The sequence below is a fragment of the Canis lupus genome, chromosome X, assembly GCF_011100685.1.
Source record: "Canis lupus familiaris isolate Mischka breed German Shepherd chromosome X, alternate assembly UU_Cfam_GSD_1.0, whole genome shotgun sequence".
In the NCBI taxonomy this organism is placed as follows: Eukaryota; Metazoa; Chordata; class Mammalia; order Carnivora; family Canidae; genus Canis; species Canis lupus.
Genome location: NC_049260.1, coordinates 16,874,650 through 16,895,595, shown reverse-complemented (window position 1 = coordinate 16,895,595; position 20,946 = coordinate 16,874,650). Strand labels below are relative to the sequence as shown.

The 20,946-nt window shown below is 38.3% G+C and overlaps 1 long non-coding RNA gene across 1 annotated transcript in view; it reads left to right on the top strand.

Annotated features, from left to right (window-relative positions):
- LOC119868168 overlaps positions 1-20,946 on the top strand; it is a 207,633-nt gene that overhangs the window by 116,963 nt on the left and 69,724 nt on the right. The window contains exon 3 of the long non-coding RNA XR_005385916.1: positions 6,614-6,723. This is a non-coding gene — a long non-coding RNA (uncharacterized LOC119868168). The remainder of the gene's footprint in view (positions 1-6,613; positions 6,724-20,946) is intronic.

Genomic DNA, 20,946 nt, shown 5'->3' with positions numbered 1-20,946 from the left:
AAAACAAAAAAAAAACCTATTATTACATCTATTGAAAGTAAATCTGAAAAAGAGAAGAAATTAAATCCTTTGGTTGATGGCTTTTTTCTTCCTATCATCCTTTCAAAATTGAGAAGATAATATGTGCATTTTTCTTTGTTATTCTTGTATTGATGCCAAAAATAAAGAATGCACTTATTTTAAGGGGAAAAGGCAAGTGTAAACAAAAAGAGAAATGCATGGAGCCTGCTTCTCCCTCTGCCTGTGTCTCTGCCTCTCTCTCTCTCCCTGTGTCTCTCATGAATAAATAAATAAAATCTTTTTTTTAAAAAAAAGGGAATTTCTTTAAAAAAAAAAAACAACTGTGACCAATAGATATTGCTTAGTCAGTTTGAGCTGCTATAACAAAATATCACAGACTGGGTAACTTATAAACAGTAGAAATGTTTTCTCACAGTTTTAGAGACCAGAAGTGCCAGCATAGTAGGATTCTGGTGAAGGCCTTCTTTTGGGTTGCAGACTATCAACTTCTTGTTATGTCCACCCATGATGGAAGAGTCTAGGGAGCTCTATGGAATGTCTTTTATAAAAGTACTAATTCTATTCATGAGCGCTCTGCCCTCATGACCTAAGCAATTCCCAAAGGTTCTACTGCCAAATACCATTACCTTGGAGATTAGGATTTCAAAATATGAATTTGGGGGCAATATAAACATTCAGTCCATAGCAGTTATGATTATTTTCTTTTTAGAGATAAAGAAATTAAGGCTTAATGTGCTTATGTAATTTAGCCCAGGTTTAAGATTTAAATGGCAAAGCTGGGATTTGAACCCAGGTCTTATCAGGTTTAATCCATACCACCACAAGGAAAGGAGGTCGCTATTTAGTATAAGATTTCAGCTCAGAAAAACTCTTTATTGCTTCTTTTCCTCCATTTAGAAATGGACATTTTTATACTACATTTATTTTAGGGACAACTGTTTCTATTTTGTTTCCCTAGATTTTGGTAAACTTCTCTTTGAAAATATTAGTCTGCCTCTTCTGTGCTGAAGTAGAGGAAGAAAAGACGTTTTCATTATATTTCAGTTACAAGGAGGAGTGCTCAGCCACTAGTGTGACTGCCCCACTCAGCCCAGCCATCATTATTCTGAAGTTCATTATTGTTCAGACTTTGTAAGGTTTGGTTTTATTAAGGAATACCATTTATTATTGAGGGCATGTGGCAAAAATAGACCCTGAGGATTTAAATATAGAAAGTTCAGGTCATCATCTGGATGTCAGAATCATAAAGAAAATGACAATGATTCATAGAATGTCAGAACAGGAAGAAATCTCAAATACAACCCTGTTCACTTCATTTTACAGATGAAAGACCTGAGACCTACAGAGGTTAAGTAATGTTCCAGAGGTCACACTAAAGCAGTGCAGAATAAAGACAGAGCCAGATCACCTGATTAAAGTTCTTTTTCTATCCATAACATCACAGTGGCCCAAATTTTGTTTTCTCAAATTCCTACTGTAACTCTTAGAATTCAGAATTCTCTTAACGTTTCTAATTGTCAAGTGGGCCACTTAAATATTGGTCTCTTCTTTTGCTCTGTTGCTAAACTTGAAACTGGGAAACTTCTAAGAAAAAAAGTATAAAATAGGTGCTTTTTCTCATATACCTTTTCTATGTTTCCCTTACTCCTTTTCTTTCATTTCTTACCCCCAAAGATGTGTTTTCAAGTGCTGCTGAAAGGATTTATGCCTAAAGGTATCTGTATCAGTTATGTATTGTGGAAGTTTTAGAATATGAAAGCCCTCTTCCAGGTTGTAGACTGCTGACCTCTTGCTATCTTCTCAACTGGTGGAAGGGGCTAGGAAATTCTGTGGGGTGTTTTCTTGGTAAGAGCACTAATTCCATTCATGAGAACTCCAACCAATGTTGAAGATCTTTGACACTTCTCAAGAAGCAAAGTCTGTATCTCCTATCATTGAATATAGGCTCTAGGAATGCTTGAGAGCTAAAATATGGCAAAGGTGAGGTTAGGCTAATTTCTCGGTTTAGGCCTTAAGAAAACTGGCAACTTTGATTTTCTGTCTCGTAAGATACTTATATTTGGAATGCAGCCACCATGTGTGAGGAAGCCAGCAGACCCAAGGAGAGGTACATGTGGATAGACCCTAGTGAGCTGCAGCTGGAAGCCAGCACCAACTTGCCAGTCATATGAGTGAGCCTTTTGGAAGTGGGTCTTCAGCCCCGTTCAGGCATCCCCATGTGGAGGAGAGATGAGCCTTTCCTGCAGATCTCTGCCCAAATTGCTAATCTATAGGCAAATAAATGGTTGTTGCTGATGCAAGCCACTAAATTTTGTTTTGGTTTGGTTTTTGGTAGTAGTAGTGTTACAAAGCAAAAGATAACTAGAACAAATATTTCCTCAAAAATGCTCTGTCACAAACCACCCAAAAACTTATGGGCTTCAAATAGCTGTAATTTGTTTTCACAGATCTTCAAATCACCTAGACCAGCTCCACTTCACGTTCACTCATTTTGGGGACCAGTCTGAGGGATTATGCTCCCTGGGACAAATTCTTTTCATGGAATGGAAGAGTTATAGGAGGGCAAGCAAGAGACACAAGGTCACTTAAAGTCCAGGCATAGAACTGGTCACTGTTGTTTCTGCCAACCTCCCATTGATCAAAACAAGTCACTTAAGTCAAGGAGTGAGGAAACGCACCTTGTCACTGTAATCAGAGGAACTGCAAAGTCACAGAACAAAGGTGTGATACAAGGAGTGAATAATTGGGATCAATTATGCAATCTACCCCAGCTTCTGAGTAGAACTGAGCAACTTTGAAATGGACTTAAAAGATCTCCACTTTAAAGCATTAATAGATTCTCTGAAATCTACTATCAAGATGTTTTACTGCTTTTAGAAAATTCAAGAATAAAATAAAAATTAATTCGAGAAGGAGAGAAAATGGGTTCATATACCTAACTTTTTTTTTTTAACCTTGAATGGGCTGAGAAAAAAACTTAACAAGAATTAGCTACTGGAAAAACATGATTGTCTTTTTTCCTGCCTAAACTGCATTCTGTGATATAAGCTGGAGAATAATACTTTTACTTTTGTAAAGTAGATTCTTTCAGAGGAAGTATTTATTGTATTCAGTAAAATCATAGGTTTTCCATGAGGATAAATATACTGTCTTTAGGGAGAGCAAAAAGATATAGTATTCTTCACTGCTTCTTCATAGGTATTGCAGATTAAGTTGGGAAGCTAATTTATAGTATGTGAATGTTTCTTTTTAGAACCTGATTTGTGATAATATCAGAAAATAGCAAAAACTATTGATGGGACTGTGGTAGATTTGTACTGTCAACTTAGCTAGCCTGGAACTACATATCCTAGAATTACCTTCTCTGCATAGTTTTGGTTGACACGGGCCACAGGAGACATTTTGGGTAAGATATGGATGGTGGAAGTGAAGCAGCATCCATATTTCTTTTTTATACTTACTTTTAAGGGCAGTGCAGGGTTACAGGTACTGTTGTAATTCCCACATGTTTCTGCTGATCTGCTAGCTCACCCTGTTGATGTGGGTTGGCAGCTGGGGCCACAGCTCCTCTAGCCCCTGTCAGACCTTCTACAGCTTTTCCAACTCCTGTGCCAGTAGGTATAGCTTCTGGGGTGACAGGCAGTTCTTCAGAGCTCCAACTATGTCTTTAGCTTCTTTGACTACTTTGTCAAATCCATGTTCAGCTTTGTGATGAAGGGTGCCAGGTCCTCCTTCATGTCACTGCATCACTGGACTGAAGGCTTGGGGGAAGTTAAAGACTCATACAAGTTCTACCTTGTCCTTGCATCCATCTTTAATCCCCAACTGCCTATCATGCTAACCTCAGACCCAGGACCTGATGTAGAAGCAATAGCCACACAAAAACTAATCAGCTTCTTTGATTGTACAAGGTCAAATTCCTATAATAAATCCTTTGTTTTTAAATAACTGCTTATGGTTTTACTTCTCTGATCAAAACTCAACAGATTCAAGGACCTTATGTAAAATTCAGCATGAGTTTTTATCTTTTCTAATATTTTTCCAAATACCTAAATCCCTTTAGCCTATCATAAATACTTACTAGATGCCAGCCACTGTGGTAGGCCCTGAAGGAAACAGGATGAATAAGGCAGATGATTCCTACACTAGGAAGCTCAGTCTGGGCCCTATATATATTGATGAGTTGTGTAGAGGAACTAATAACCACTGTTAAATATAAAGACTGCTATTTTTCAATTCCTAGAACAAACCTGGGTGTTCTAGTGATTTATCCATAACCTGTGTATCTAGAAATAGTGATATGTGTCTAGGTACAGTGGAATTGCCTGATGACCAAACCTGTATATAACACTAGGGAATAGGGTAACATGGCAATTACTTGCTATGACATCCTAGTAACAGTCTTAAGCAGTCTTAAGTGGCCTGGAAATGGTGAAACAATTTTTTCCCAACCCCAGAGCATAATAATAGAAACTATATAAAAATAATGTTGCTAATAAAATAGTATAGGTTGAGAGTTCAGAAATCCAACTTTCTCGCTGGAGCAAAGAAAACGATTCCTGGATATTAGGGTTCTGGTGGCAGAGAGATGAGAGGCTGTGCATTTTTCAGGCTACGGAGAAGTTTGGCACCAAACATAGTGCCCCAAGGAGGAGACACAGATACCACATGACTTACCCTAACAGGGAATGAGGAAACTGCAATAATGCTGCTTATTGCAGCAGTGTTTTCTGTATGTATATTTCTAAAAGCTAAAAATGACCTCATGGTTGGTTAAATATATTATGTCACATCCATGCCACGTAATACTGTGGAGCCAAAAAATAATCAGGTATATGTGTATAGACTGATGATAGAAAAAGCTCTGAAACATGTAAGTTGTTCAAGCAAGGAGCCAGCTATGGATAGTGTGATACCATTTGCATTTATAAAGAAATAAAAATAGCCTGTATACATAGTTGCTTGTATAAGTATGGAATATCTTTAGAAGGATTTAGAAAAGCTAGTAGCATTGGTTGGGTCTGGAGGGGAGGACAGGGAGGCTGGGAGACAAGAATAAGAGGGAGACTTTTCACCAAATACTCTTGTACCTTTTCATTTTGTGCCATGTGAAATTTAGTAATCCAATCAATCAATCAATCAATCAATAAAGCAAAATGTAAAATTTAGAGGGAAAATGGCCAGGTGAATGTAAAAGGCATTGGGAAGATAACCCACCTCTCTTGGAAGCCCCACAGAAAGAACTGGTGCTGGGGAAAGTGAGAATATATCCACTGGCCCTGCTACCTACTGCAGCATTTGTCCAAATGCCACATTTCCAAATGCATGGAAATGAGGGCTTGAATAGAAAGACCTTGCAAACAATATGGTACTGATCCAGTCTGATGAAGAGGTCAGAGGTAATCATATGCAGTTAAGACCATTACAAAGGACCATAGCCACTTACTTAGTAAAGCTAATGGCTCCTCTTTTGACAAGTTCCCCAATGTAATAAGGAAACTGGAAGCTTGGGGGGTCTTTTTCAAAGACTACTCCATTCATTCACCGTATAAACTATCAGAAGCAAAACAAAACACAACCAAGAATCCAAACATCCTGGAAAGAAGCTAAGGGACAAGTAAGTGCTGAACAACTGAAAACTCCTGCCTGCTAAGAGCTACTTGTTAACCACCTCAGGAGCACACTCAGTTAGCAGAACATAGCCTTATATGACAGAGCCTCAGGGCTTAAAAAAGTTATTGAAGGAGAGAATCCCATTAGAACCTTCTGGGGACTAGTTCAGACACTCCCACGTCACACTGCATTCCTCAGAAAGTGCAATTCCCATCTTTTTTTAGGAGAAATCAGCTTCTCCATTTGCTTTCTCAATCACAGTTATTTCCACCTTCATGTCTGTCAAATCACCAACACAGAAATTCCAAAGGCAGCTGCCTTTTCATCTGGAAGACAGAGAGGCAGCCAAAGTCCTCAGTCTCCCCTCATAAAACCCCCCAGGCCCCAAAGTCTTAGGAAGCACATATTTTTAGCAGAAAATGTTCAGCCCAGTCCTGTCAGGATTGCAGTCTTGGTGTTTGTCATTATGCATACTTGAAAGGTTCAGAGGGAAAGGAGAGATGAAAGGATTTAGGACCCTCAGGCACATCAGAAGTTATCCCACCTCAATTAGCTTTTCCTCCACCCTGTCACCAGGTTTAAGAGGAACATGAAAGGAAACTGCAGCTGCAGGATGCCCCTTTGCCCATCCCCCTCCCAGTCCGACCTACTTTCATCTCTTGCCCTAAAAAATAAATAGGACAGTGTGAGGATAGAAGGAGAAAAGAGTGGCTGGGTCACAAACCTCATTTTCCACCTCCACCCTTGCTCTCCTGTTTTAAGACCGTCTTTACCTGGACCTTACTCCCCTGTATTTATGATCTTTCTTTTAAGAGGTCCAGAGTTATTTTCCCAAGTCAGAACAAAATACCAAGGGGCAGAAAATGCTCTGTGATGCAAAACACATCAACCTTCTTTTCAGAACATGGCTTTACATAATTATAACATGTTTGACTGGAGGAGAACAAGACATCATCATTCTCAAATCTCTCATTTGCAGGCAACTGAAACACAGAAAAGTTAATTGACCTGTCCAAGCTAGTTCCTGACCCAGTACTAGGAGGGAGATTGTCTGACTCCTATCCAGGATGTTTATCAATAGACTTCAAGGTAAGAATTATATTTTTTATTCTTTTTTATGTGGCATGCCTTATGCTGAATTTTGAGCATATTATAACACACCATACTGAGAAGTCACTTATCTAATAGTATCAACTGTCCATAGCGCAAGCAAGAATCAGAAAGCAATTGAAAAGGAACAAATACTCCAAATAAATGGCTTTGAGTTTATATACTAAGTTTATTCACTTCATATATAGGAAAGGTCTTCAAGCATTCAAAGTCAATGAACTAGCTACTGGCCTAATTTGGTACACTATCCTAACAAGTTTGATATTTGATCTTTTTTTATTTACTTGTTCAGTAAACATCCATTGAACTCAGGCACTATTCTTGGAGGTTAAAGGTTCAAAATTAAGTAAGACACAGCCTTGGAGCTCACATTCTACAATTGTAAGCCTACAATTCCAAGGCAATGTGCTTGAATGGAAGTTGCTGTAGGTGCTATATATGAGGCCATGCAATCCTGCCTGGGAGAGTCAGAGGAGACCTTACACAACAGGTGAAGTCTGCATTGAGACTGGTCATGGAAGTAGGTGTTTATTTGCCTAGACAAGGAAAGGACATTCTAGGGCAAAGGGAACAGCATGGAGAAGGTAAGAGGCATGAAAGAGTGTAATGTCTTCCAGGAAGTACAGAGAATAGGGTAAATCCAAGGAGAGGTGGGCTTATATATCCTCCTAGAAGTTTCTTTGTAGCCAAGTGACTAAGTTCTGACTAGTGTCTGTAAATGAAAGTGGTATGTGAAACTCCCAGGCTGAGTCCTTAATGGAAAGCAGCATGCCCTTTTCATCCCCCTTTCTTCCTTTTTGGTGACTAGAATGCAGCCTTGATGGCTGGAGGTGGAGCAATCATCTTGGAACACAAAGTAGAGGGCAGAGCAGCAAGATTGAAAGGATTTGGGTCCATAATGATTGCAGGGCTGCCAACTCAGCCCTGAAGTACTCTCATTTACATGCAAGAAAAATAAACTTCTATTTTATCTAAGCCACTGTTCCTTTGGGTTGTTGTCACTCATAGCCACAACAAATCTTAATGCAGATAATCAGGCAGATGGTAGTACCATGAATTGAGAAAGTGAATGGAAGAAACAATAAAATTGGGAGAGGGGAAGAATATATAAATTTGGATAGGTTGATGTTGAATTGAATGTGGAACTTCCAGATAGAGATATCAGGCCAATGCTCAACTCTACAATCTGGAATTAGGAAACCAAAAAGGTTTGGGAGGGAGACTCAAACTTAAAATGGCCAGTGTGGAGGTAGCAGAAAAGCCATGGATATGGTTGTGAGTGAAAAGTAGATGACCAAGAAAGCAGTCACTACTGGAGGTTAGAAAAGTCAACGTAGTAAAAATAGGAGAGTGTGTGTACTCTGGACACAGAAGCAAAGCCAGAGTCATAGGCAATGTGCTCAGGCCAAACTGGAAGGAACAGCTTGCATGCATTTAGTGAACTATACTGAATTGTCCAAGGCCAGAATGGAACACAGATGGAGCAGAGGCCAATGGTCTCTATACAGGCTTCCATGCAGTTGATGTAAGAGCATTTAAAAGTGTGTTCTGAGTATTTGAGAGAGCACAGTAACTAGCAGATTTTCTGACACACCAGGAAACAATCAAGATATGAAGGTACATTAAGAGACTCTGCATCATGAGTAGTTTCATAGAATAACATGATCAGGAAAGTTTGATCCCTAGCATGGGAGCTATCTATCTTCTGCCTTGGTTATGAATATCTTTTTTTAAAAGATCTTATTTATTTATTCATGAGAGACATAGAGAGAAGGCAAAGACACAGGCAAAGGGAGAAGCAGGCTCCTCGCAGGGAGCCCAATGTGGGACTCGAACCTAGAACCCCAGGACCACGCCTGAAGCCGAAGGCAGTCACTCAACTGCTGAGCCATCCAGGAGTCCCAAGTTACAAATATCTTTGTGAGGAAGGCAGGTACCTGCCAGAAGGCTAGTGCATCTCTTCAGAGCAGGGCAGGTCCCTACAGAAGCCAGTAGTTAGCAATGTTTTGATTCTTCTCAGAGTTCTATTTAGCTTTGCAACTGACCTTATCCTATAAGAGAGGAAAATAGGAGAATAAGAGAAGTCAGGAGGGAAGGAAAAGAGTGAGAGTGAGTGAACAAATAAATACTTATTTGGAACACTCAATAGTCATATAGTCTTTGTAGGATACATAAAATTCCTGTCATCTAGAATTCTGCTTTTGTCCTTCTTGTTACAAAATATTTCCATCCTTTCAAGATCCATCTCACATTTTATTATCTCCACAGACTTCTCAAGTCACCCTGTTCCACATTGATCTTTCATTCATAAAAACTCAGCACTTCTACCTCATTTGTACTATACAAGCAGTCATTTAATTATGTACTGATTTTGAACTGTAATCTATGTGGAATCTTGTCTTTCTGAATAAATTACACATTCCTTGAGGAGAAAGATTACATTGTACATGGCATCTGGATCCTTTACGTGTTCTATTTATAGTAAGTATTAAACAGATATTTGGTGGTGAAATGGAACCAAAGGAGCATGTGAGTTGTGTAAATGTCATGACACACCTGCTAGTAACAGCATCTCATGGTGGCTCTATAAGCAGGAGTAAGTACACATTATGCACTTTGTTCTTCTTGTTTGATGTATATGCTAGAAAATATTTAAATAATCACTCAGAGTGCTAAGGTAAGCCTTCACGCCATAGCACATTGCTTGTGCAATAGATAGTTTACAGTATTGGCCCTTTGGCTTCTAAAGCTTTTTCATTATTTGGTGAGGTAATTTACCTCAGTTAGTTGAAATGGTTTAAAAGTTTATTTCAGGGATGCCTGGGTGGCTCAGCAATTGAGCATCTTCTGCCTTTGGCTTGAGGTGTGATCCCGGGGTCCCGGGATCGAGTCTCATGTGGGGCTTTTTGTGGGGAGCCTGCTTCTCCCTCTGCCTATGTCTCTGTCTCTTTCTCTCTCTGTTTCTCTCATGAATAAATAAGCAAAATCTTAAAAAAATAAAAGTTTATTTCATTTTTTAAAGCAAGGAATGGTGAAAGGCTCAGATTTCCTTGTAATGACTATTAAACATAGTTTGAATCTTCCCATGCAGAAGGGGGCTGAGACTTGGGGCCTGCCAATTTCTATGTAAATCCTGAAGCTCCTAGTGGATAACAGTAGGCTCTGTTTAACTGTAGAGATAAACCAAAAAGTCTTTAGGTAGAGTGTATATGTAAAGCCAAAAGCCCAACCCTAATGATTCCAGAATGGAGTATAGAAAAAATAGAATTCCAATAATACAAACAACAAAGACAAAAACTGAGTTCTAGATTCAATAGCTATTAATCTTAAATTTGAGAACAGGAACCACCTGATCTTACAGAGGTAAAAACAGCTAAAATGACAGTAGTTGCTTTTATTGTACTGTAACTGCCAGGTACTATGCTTTGCTTTTTAAGTAAAATATCTGTAATCCACAACAATCCTAAAGAAGTATTATAATCTCCTTTGTATGGTTCTAAAAACACAGTCAAAAGGATGCTATGTAAACTGCTTAAGATTGCAACGCTATTAATGAGAGAGACCTGGGATAGAAACCCACATCCATATGAAGCAAAATATAACATCTTAGCTACATATGTTGCTCTGCCCCTGGCAAATACTTTCTTCCTTATTAGGTCATCAGAACAGAGAGAAATAGTCCAAGCAAAGACCATCCCCATTTTCCTGGTGGGAAAACTCATCCCACAGACATAATTTGGATTATCCAAGACTGTGATTAAAATATAGACAAGTGAAGTTTTGCTCTTTTACACAAAATTCCATAAAGCAACCATGGTTTCTTTATTTGAGACTTAAAGACAATGAAATCAGAAGTATTTTTTCCAATGAAGGATAAAAATAAACAGGCCTGGAGGGACTGTTAGGGGGGGAAAGTCAGTATGGATTTAGCATCAGCTTAGAAAGACTAGTGACTTGGTTGCTAATTCTGTCCATTAGCCCAGTATTTAGATTGTGTTTTTTCTAAAGATAAGAACCATTTATTTCTCATCAGACACTGGATTTACAAAACTAAACAAAATAAAACAAATACCCCTTCCCCAAAACTGGATCAAAAGAGGTATTGGGCTAGAATATTAAAATATGACACATTGCAAACATGGGACAACCATTCCCAATCACTGTGTAAAGTATCCCCAGTTCCCAGTTATATAAGAGAGTTTTAGAGAAGGCCTGTACTCTTATTACCTGCTTTTTTTCCAATCCACAGTAATTTCAGTTGTATCCTCCTCTATCTAATTCTTTGATGGCTGGTGACACCCTTTCCTCTTAGATTGGAAGCTTTTGGACCTAAAGTATAGGTCTTTGTCAATTGCTGTCCAATTGTTTTACAGTTATTTGAGAGTCATGCAGCTCATTTAATTTTTAAATGTCCTGAAATATCAGGTATGCAATTTGTGGTAGAAATGTAACAATAGACCTTTTTTTTTTTTTTTTTAAAAAAAAAGGGGGGATTTCAACAGGGATGAAACTAGAGGGATAAATCTGACTCTCTAAGTCATTAAGAATATAGAGCATGCTGGTTACAAAAAAGTTTCTAACAAGGAGAATTATGTAGCAAAGAAGGAAAAAAAATACAGGTACTTAGTTATCATGACTACTTGCTTCAGAAGAAAATACAAGTTATAGATTTTGATGAAAAATGTATTATTTTATTTTAGATCAATAAATCATGATCTTGTTAAGTTCTGTTTTAAGAAAAGATTTTCCCCAAGGGGATCCCTGGGTGGCTCAGTGGTTTAGCACCTGCCTTCCGCCCAGGGCATGATCCGGGAGTCCTGGGATCGAGTCCCATGTCAGGCTCCCTGCATGGATCCTTCTTCTCCTTCTGCCTGTGTCTCTGCCTCTCTCTCTGTCTCTATGTCTCTCATGAATAAATAAATAAAATCTTTAAAAAAGAAAGATTTTCCCCTATTGAAGAAACCCTATTGAACAAACCAAAGGTTTGGTTTGTGGTTTACTGGAAAAACTCCTCCAGGCCATTTGTTGACAATAAGCATATAAAATTTACTAGTATTCAAACAAGGCAAAGCCCTGATTTTATTTTTTTAAATTACTGGTGATGGGGACATATTTATGTGTATGGAGGGAAGATGTCATATTTACTAGAAGGAAAATGTAATCTTAAGGCAGAACAAGAAACAAACTGAAACCTTTGCTGTATACGTAAATCATGTTTGGCTCAGGGCAGCTGACAATTTGTAAGGTTAACCTATAAATATTTTCATTCTTAGAATCTCTTCAAACTTTGGATGGTTTTATATAACCATCCAAAGCCAGTATTTTTTCTTCTTGTGCTTTTCTACATTCATTCATTAACGATGATTACAAATAAAACAAGAAAGAAAAGTAAATGGGTATTGGTGAATACATTTATTTTTACAGTGTAAAGACATCTTAAATCAAAGTCTAAAGGAAGGAAATTAATTTGTCTAAGTAGTGTATGGATAGTCTCATCACTCTATATCTCTTTGTTCTTCAGCAAGATACTCAGTCATATTTAGAGAGCTGTGGTTACATCCTTTAAATAAGGCCAGTTATAAATATCAAGCAAACCCCCTTTCCCTCTTCAGTTGCTTTATTCACCATTACAAATTTCATAGAAGGACAGCTTGTGGTTAAAATGCATGTGAGACTGTTACTGTAATCCATGAGAACATAAAGGTCTAGCTTTATGAGTTATAGACCTCTTTGATGTCATTTGACTAAGAAATTGCATCCTGTTAGCTATATTTCTTCAGCCTTTTAAGGTAGCTCATTAAGTGGAAAATGCTTCTTAGGGCTCTAGTTAAAATCCCAACTATCAAGATTCTCACCCCCAAAGACCTTGAGCCAGTTCCTGCTCATGTACTGGGAACATGAGCTTCACAGAGTGAGGGTTCTTTTCTGAAGATGGGACATCAAGTGCTCCTGGAAGAATAAGGAATTCTTCACTGAGAAAATTATCTGTGTTGACAAGCTTTGTAGATTTGTTCAGTGACAACTTAGGTAAGCTGAAATTACATCTCTCCAGAATTTCCTTCCCTGCATAGTTCTGAGTTATGGTCAACCACAAGAGACATTTTATATCAGATTAAGAAAATACAAATGAAGGAGAGCCATCTTCTTATCCTGAAAGATCAGGATAGTGCACAAGGTGCTACTGCAGCTCACAAAGATTCTCTCTTCCTCCTGCCTCACTCTTTTGGAGTGAGGTAGCAGCTGAGTTCACAGATCCTTTATCTTGTGTCTCCTACAGCTTTTCCAACTCCTGGGACAGTTGAATACTTAGCTTTGAGATGAAGGATGCCAATTTATGTAGGCAACCCCCATCATCATAGATGAAGGCTTAAAGGTCATGGTGAGAGACCAACATAGTTCCAGCTCAACTTTGCAAGTTCTAATTTATCTTTGTTTTCCCTACTTCATGTTTGCCTTCCCTTCTTGCCTTGAGGGTTTGGACTCCAGCATCAACTCAAAAGCAACAGTTTCACATGGACTGTTTGCAGCTTCCACAATTGGATATAGTAAAATTCCTGTAATAAATCCCTTAATATTGCTATCTATAGATATAGATATTAATACATATATGTAGCTGAAATAGAGATAATAATAGGGAAAGAGTGATGAAGATGAAGAAAGGGATAGATATCTCCCACTGATTCTGCTTTTCAGATGAAACCCTGAGTGTTACTAAGCCTGGACTCTGTAAGAACTTGGAGGAGCACCTCAAGGGGAAGGAACTTAAATGATAGTACTAAGGGAAGCAACTTAGACCTGAGTGTTAATTCTTTTGCCACTATCTCAAGGTCTGGCTCCATTGCTGACCCCTGCCATTTGTTCAAACTATAGACTGTCTTATTTTTTGACCCTGCCCTTACCCCTGCATTTGATGACATCTCAGCTTTCTCTATTGACTATTATTGCCTTGACTCCTATTTGTGGCCATTTTCCTCGACCTTCTTCCTGGATCTTCCCTCTGTGTGTGACTGCATCTATCACTGAAGTCTTTCTGCAACCCTGGAGCCCATGATAATGCATTTGTGGCCACATCTCCTACCCCCACTATCCCCTCATCATAATCTGCCACCATCTCTGGAAAGCAATACTTTAACCCTCTAATATGCTGACTTCTGTGCTAAGAAAAATATCATCACACAGAAAGCTTGAGGTGGAAGGTGATAGAGTGAGTAGTGAAGGATTCAGAGTCATGGTAAACAAAGAAAGGCAAGCCTAAGTAGGAGATCACCCTGGTAGCCACTGGTTAGTAAGGAATATCAAGAAAGATAGCATGCCAGGTCGCGTGGGTGGCTCAGAGGTTCAGCATCTGCCTTTGGCTCAGGGCGTGATCCCAGAGTCCCAGGATCGAGTCCCAGGATCAATTCCCACATCAGGCTCCCTGCATGGAGCCTGCTTCTCCCTCTGCCTGTGTCTCTGCCTCTCTCTCTCTGTGTCTCTCATGAATAAATAAATAAAATCTTTTTAAAAAACGAAAAGAAAGATAGCATGCCTTAAGATACTCTGGAGAGTTATGGATGAGGTTCTAAAGAAAGAGGACTTTAGAGCTACCCTATGACTCAGCAATTGCACTACTGGGGATTTACCCCAAAGATACAGATGCAGTGAAAAGCCGAGATACCTGCAGCAATGTCCACAATAGCCAAACTGTGGAAGGAGCCTCAGTGTCCATCGAAAGATGAATGGATAAAGAAGATGTGAGATATACACACACACACACAATGGCACAATGGAATATTACTCAGCCATTAGAAATGATGAATACCCATGCTTCGACATGAATTTGGAACTGGAGGGTATTATGCTGAGTGGAGTAAGTCAATCGGAAAAGGACAATCATCATATGGTTTCACTCATACAGGGAATATAAAAAGTAGTAAAAGGGGTCATAGGAGAAAGGAGAGAAAATGAGTGGGAAAAATCAGAGAGGATGACAAAACATGAGAAACTTCTAACTCTGGGAAATGAACAAGGGGTAGTGGAAGGGGAGGTAGGCGGGGGGATGGAGTGACTGGGTGACAGGCACTGAGGGAGCACTTGATGGGATGAGCACTGGGTGTTATACTATATGTTGGCAAATCAAACTCAAAAAAAAAAAAGTCTCCTTCAGGGATGCCTGGGTGGCTCAGTGGTTGAGCATCTGCCTTTGGCTCAGGGTGTGATCCCAGGGTCCTGGGATTGAGTCCCCCAGTGGGCTCCCTGTGTGGAGCCTGCTTCTCCCTCTGCCTGTGTCTCTGCCTTTCTCTCTCTCTCTCTCTCTCTCTCTCTCTCTCAGTGTCTCTCATGAATACATAAAATCTTTAAAAAAAATAAAGAGGACTTAAGGAGCTAAATACAAACCTCATATACTCCCTAAGTCTGAAGAGAAGTTGCCTTGGGGTGCTTGGCTGGCTCAGTTGGTAGAGCATGTGACTCTTGATCTCAGGGTCATGAGTTCGAGCCCCACATTTGGGGTAGAGTTTACTTTAAAAAAAAACTATTAAGAGAAGCTTCCTTGCAAACAGAGTAATTGATAGGGCTACTCTTAACAAGTGAGATAGTGTGCCATGTCTTAAATGTGACAGCACATTGCTCTGCCTAAGCATCCCTTTATAATGGGTAAGCTAGAACTGAGATTATTCTTTTGTTTGTAGTAATTTTTGACCTATAAAGTTTCAACCTGATGTTCAAAGAAATAGCCTTTTATTAAGCTTTCAGTTAAACACCAAGCTTCAAAAGAAAACAGTTAAATTTATAATAACATCAAAAAGAATAAAATAATTAGTAATAAATTTAACAAAAGAGACAAAACATATACTCTGAGAAGTACAAAATATTTAACAAAAGAGTACAAAACATCTACTCTGAGGACTACCAAATTAAAGATCTAAGTAAATGGAAAGACATTTCATGCTCATGAATTAGAAGACTCAATATTGTTAAGATGACAATACAGCCCAAATTGATCCACAGATTGAGTACAATCCCTATCAAAATCCCAGCCAACTTCTTTGCAGAATTTAAGAAACTCATTCTAAAATTCATGGGGAAATGAGAAGGACCCAAAATAGTCAAAACAATCTTGAAAAGGAAGAGCAAAGTTGGATAACTCACATTACCCAATTTCAAATTTAACCATACAGCAACAATAACCAACAAAGCATAGTACTGGCATAAGAATAGACTGATACATCAATGGAATAGAATTTAGAGTTAAGAAACGCTTACATTTACAGTAAAATGATTTTTTACAAGGGTGTCAAGACAACTCAGTAGGGAAAGCAATAGCCTTTTCAACAAATCATGCTGAGACAACTGGATATCTACATGCAAAATAATGAAGTTAGATCTCTGCTGTACATCATATATAAAAAAGTAACTCAAAATGGATCAAAGACTTAACTGTAAGAGCTGAAACTACAACATTCTTAGAAGAAAGCAGGTATTAATATTTGAGATCTTGGTTTAGGCAAGGTATAATATCAAAAACAAGCAACAAAGGAAAAACATAGATCAATTAGACATCATCAAAATTAAAATCATTTGTGCTTTAAAGGGCACCATTAAGAAAATGAAAAGGCAACCAGCAGGAAAGGAGAAAAATTTTGTAAATCATATATCTAATTAAAAAAACTTATTTAAGATATATTTAAAGAAAGCTCTTCCAACTTAATAATAAGAGACAAGTAACTCAATCTAAAAATGAGTGAATAATCTAAATAGATATTTTGCCAATGAAGATATACAAATGGCCAAAAGAACATGGAAAAATGCTCTATATTACTAACCATCATGGTGATACAAATTAAAACTACAATGAGATATCACTTCGAAGCAATTAAGATGGCAGAGGAGTAGGGGGGCCCTAAGCTTGCCTTGTCCCTCAAACACAGCTAGATAATTATCAAAATCATGCTGAACCACCCAAGAAATCAATCTGAGGACTAAGAGAACAAAACTGCAAGTCTACAAGTTGAAAAGTGACCACCTTCTGGAAGTACGATGTGTGGAGTTGTTTGGGGGAAGATAAGAACTATAGGTGCTTTGGAGGAGAGGGAGCTCTGCTTATGGAGACTACCACAAGGTATTATAAGTGGGGAAGTGCAAAATCTGAAGTCTTAGAAGTCTGCCACCACCAGGGTCATGCCTGGCTTAAAGGTGCTTCAGTGGGGAAGGAGGGCAGAGACCTGGGAGCAGACAGCATGATCAGAGGATTCCCTGGGTTGCAGGAAGAATGGGTGCTGCCCACATGCTGCACTGTTCCCAAGCATAGGAGCAGGGACTCTAGGTGAGGGCAGCAAGCCTGGATACCCGCTGTCTGCCTTGTCATAAACTCTGAACTGCTGTGTGATCATGGGACTGCTTTCCTGGCACAGGTGGTAAACAGCAAAAGTGCAGCTAGACCCTGCCCCCAGAGGATCAGCACAGATCTGCATTGCAGGGGTCCCTAAAATTTGGAGTTTTGAAACCCAGCCATGCATCTGAAATAAAACAGTTTGGACACAAGCAAGGTGAAGGCATGGATCTGACGAAGCCAGGGGCATAAGAGGGGTGATGGTTTGCTCTTTGGTGAGGGCTTCCTGAAGAGTAGAGGGCATGAACTCTCAACTCTGGGTTAGAAAGCAGGATGCCACCATTTTCACCCAGCCCATCATTTTGTAAGCCTTCAGGGTGCAAAACAGGGCCACCTAGTGGTGGCCAGAGCCGCTTACACCAAGCCCCGCCCATCTGCACATTGTAGGAACATCTCCCTTATCGCCAGTACTGAGAATCAGTGCCACAGGCCCCCTACCCCAGAAGACCAGTATAAATACCTTGCACACACCGAGTCTACTGATCATAGAGTGCTGCAGAGCTTCAGATATAGGAGAAATAAAATCCAGATTCCTTTTTATTTTTTATTTTTATTATTTTTAAATTACTTTTTTAAAAAATGTTAATTATTTTTTTAATTTTTATTTACATATATTTTTCATATATTTTTATTTTTTATTTAAAAAAATTTTATCTAACTTTTTCTAACAGCAGAACAAAATACACCCAGGATCTAGTTTTTTGTTTTTTGTTTTTTTTCTGGATGAAATGACAAGATGGAGGAATTCGCCCCAAAAGAAAAAACAATAAGTAGAACTAAAGGCTGGGGATTTAATCAATACAGATATAAGTAAGATGTCTGAACTAGAATTTAAAATAACAATTACAAGGATACAAGCTGGACTTGAATAAAGCATAGAAGACACTAGAGAATCCTTTACTACAGAGATAAAAGAACTAAAATCCAGTCAGGCTGAAATTAAAAATTCTATAATTATGATGCAAACCCGAATATTGCCATAACATGAGGATGGATGAAGCAGAGGAAGAATCAGTGACAAAGAAGATAAAATTATGGAAAATGATGAAGCTGAAAAGAAGAGGGAAAGAAAAGACCACACAGGTAGACTTAAGGAACTTAGTGACTTATTAAGACATAGTAACATTCATATCATAGGAGTCACAGAAGATGAAGAGATAAAGGGGCAGAAATTTTATTTGAACCAATTATAGCTGAAAACTTCCTTAATCTGGAGAAGGACACAGACATCATAATAGAAGAAGCACAGAGAACTTCCATTAAATTCAACAAAAGCTGGTCATTTCCAAGGCATATCATAGTCAAATCCTCCAAATACAGAGACAATGAAAGACCCTGAAAGCAGCAAGAGGAAAAAAGTCCTTAACCTACAAAGGAAGACAGCAGGTTTGCAGTAGATCTGTCCACAGAAGCTTGACAGGCCTGGAGAGAATGGCAGGGTATATTCAATGTGCTAAGTGGGAAAAATATGCAGCCAAGAATACTTTATCCAGCAAAGCTGTCATTCAGAATAGGAGAGATAAAGAGTTTCCCAGACAAACAAAAACAAAAGGAGTTCATGACTATCTAACCAGCCCTGCAAGAAATATTAAGGGGGACTCTTTGAGTGGGGAAAAAAAGATCAAAAGCAACAAAGACTAGAAAGGAATAGAGAATACTACCAAACACCAACTCTACCGGTAACACAATGGCATTAAATTCATATCTTTCAACAATCACTCTGAATTTAAATGGACTAAATGCTCCAATCAAAAGACATAGAGTATCAGAATGGGTTAAAAAAAACCCAGGATCTATCTATTTACTACCCACAAAAGATTCATTTTAGACCTAAAGATACCTGGAGGCTGAAAGTGAAGGGATGGAGAACCATCTATCATGCTAATGAGTATCAGAAGAAAACAGGATCAGACATACTTAGATCAGACAAACTAGATTTCAAACCAAACACTGTAACAAGAGAAGAAGAAGGGAACTATATCATAATTACGGGATCTATCCCTTAAGAAAATCTAACAATTGTAAGTATTTATGCCCCTAACTTGGGAGCAGCCAAATATATAAATCAATTAATAACAAACTTGAGGAAACTCTTTGATAATAATACAATAATAGTAGGAGACTTTAACACCCCACTTACATAAATGGGCAAATCATCTAAGCAGAATATCAGTAAGGAAACAATGGCTTTGAAAGACATACTAGACCAGATGAACTTAATAGATATATTCAGAACATTTCATCCTAAAGCAGCAGAATACACATTCTTTTCAAGTGCACATGGGACATTCTCCAGAATATACTGGGTCACAAATCAGGCCTCAACAAATACAAAAAGACTGAGATCATACCATGCATGTTTTTAGACCAGCATACTATGAAACTTGAAGTCAACCACAAGAAATAACTTGGAGAGACCACAAATACCTGGAGCTTAAACAACATGCTACTAGCAAATGAATGAGTTAGCCAGGAAATCAAAGAAGATATAAAAAATACATGGAAGCAAATGAAAATGAAAATATGACAGTCCAAAACATTTGGGATACAGCAAAGGCAATTCTAAAAGGGAAGTATATTGTAAATCAGGCCTACTTCAAGAAACAAGAAAAGTCTCAAATATACAACCTAACCTTATACTTAAAGAAGCTAGAAAAGGATCAGCAAATAAAGTCTATAGCCAGCAAGATGGAAATAATAAAGATTAGAGCAGAAATAATATAGGAAAAAAACATTAGAACTGATCAAGGAAACTAAAAGCTGATTCTTTGAAAGAATTTATATAATTAATAAACCCCTAGCCAGACTTACCAAAAAGAAAAATGTCCCAAATAAATAAAATCATGAATGAAAGAGGAGGGATCACAACCAATAGCACAGAATACAACTGTAAGAGAATATTATGAAAAACAATATGCCAATAAATGGCAATCTGGAATAAATGGACAAATTCCTAGAAACGTACCAATTGCCAACACTCAAATAGTGAAATAGGAAGAAATAGAAAATTTGAACAGACCTAAAACCAGCAAAGAAACTGAATCACTAATCAAAAATCTTGCAACAAACAAAAGCCCAGGACCAGAGGGCTTCCCAGGGAAATTCTACCAGACATTTAAAGAAGAATTAATACCTATCCTTCTCAAACTGTTCCAAAAAATAGAAATGGAAGGAAAACTTTGAAACCCCTTCTATTCAGCCAGCATTATCTTGATTCCAAAACCAGGTAAAGACCCTACTAAGAAGGAGAATTATAGGCAAATATACATGATGAACATGGATGCAAAAATTCTCAACAAGATACTAGCAAATCAAATCCAACAGTACATTAAAAAAAATTATTCACCACAATCAAGTGAAATTTATTCCTGGGCTTCAGGGGTGGTTCAATATTTGCAAATCAATTAACACAGGACACCCCATTAATAAAAGAAAGAATAAGAACCATACAATCTTCTTGATAGATGCAGAAAAAGCATTTGACAAACTACAACATCCATTTTGATTAAAAAAAAAAACTCATCAAACACACCTCAACATAATAAAGGCCATCCATGAAAAATACACAGCTAAAATCATCCTCAATGGGGAAAAACTGAGAACTTTTACTCTATGGTCAGGAATGAGACAGGGATATCCAGTCTCACTATTGCTACTTAACAGTCCTGGACGTCAGCCTCAGCAAACAGACAACAAAAAGTAATAAAGGCATCCACATCAGCAAGGAAGAAGTCAAACTTTCACTCTTTGCTGACAACATGATAGTCTGTAGAAAATCCAAAGAACTCCACCAAAAAATTACTAGAATTAATACATGAATTCAGCAAAGTAAC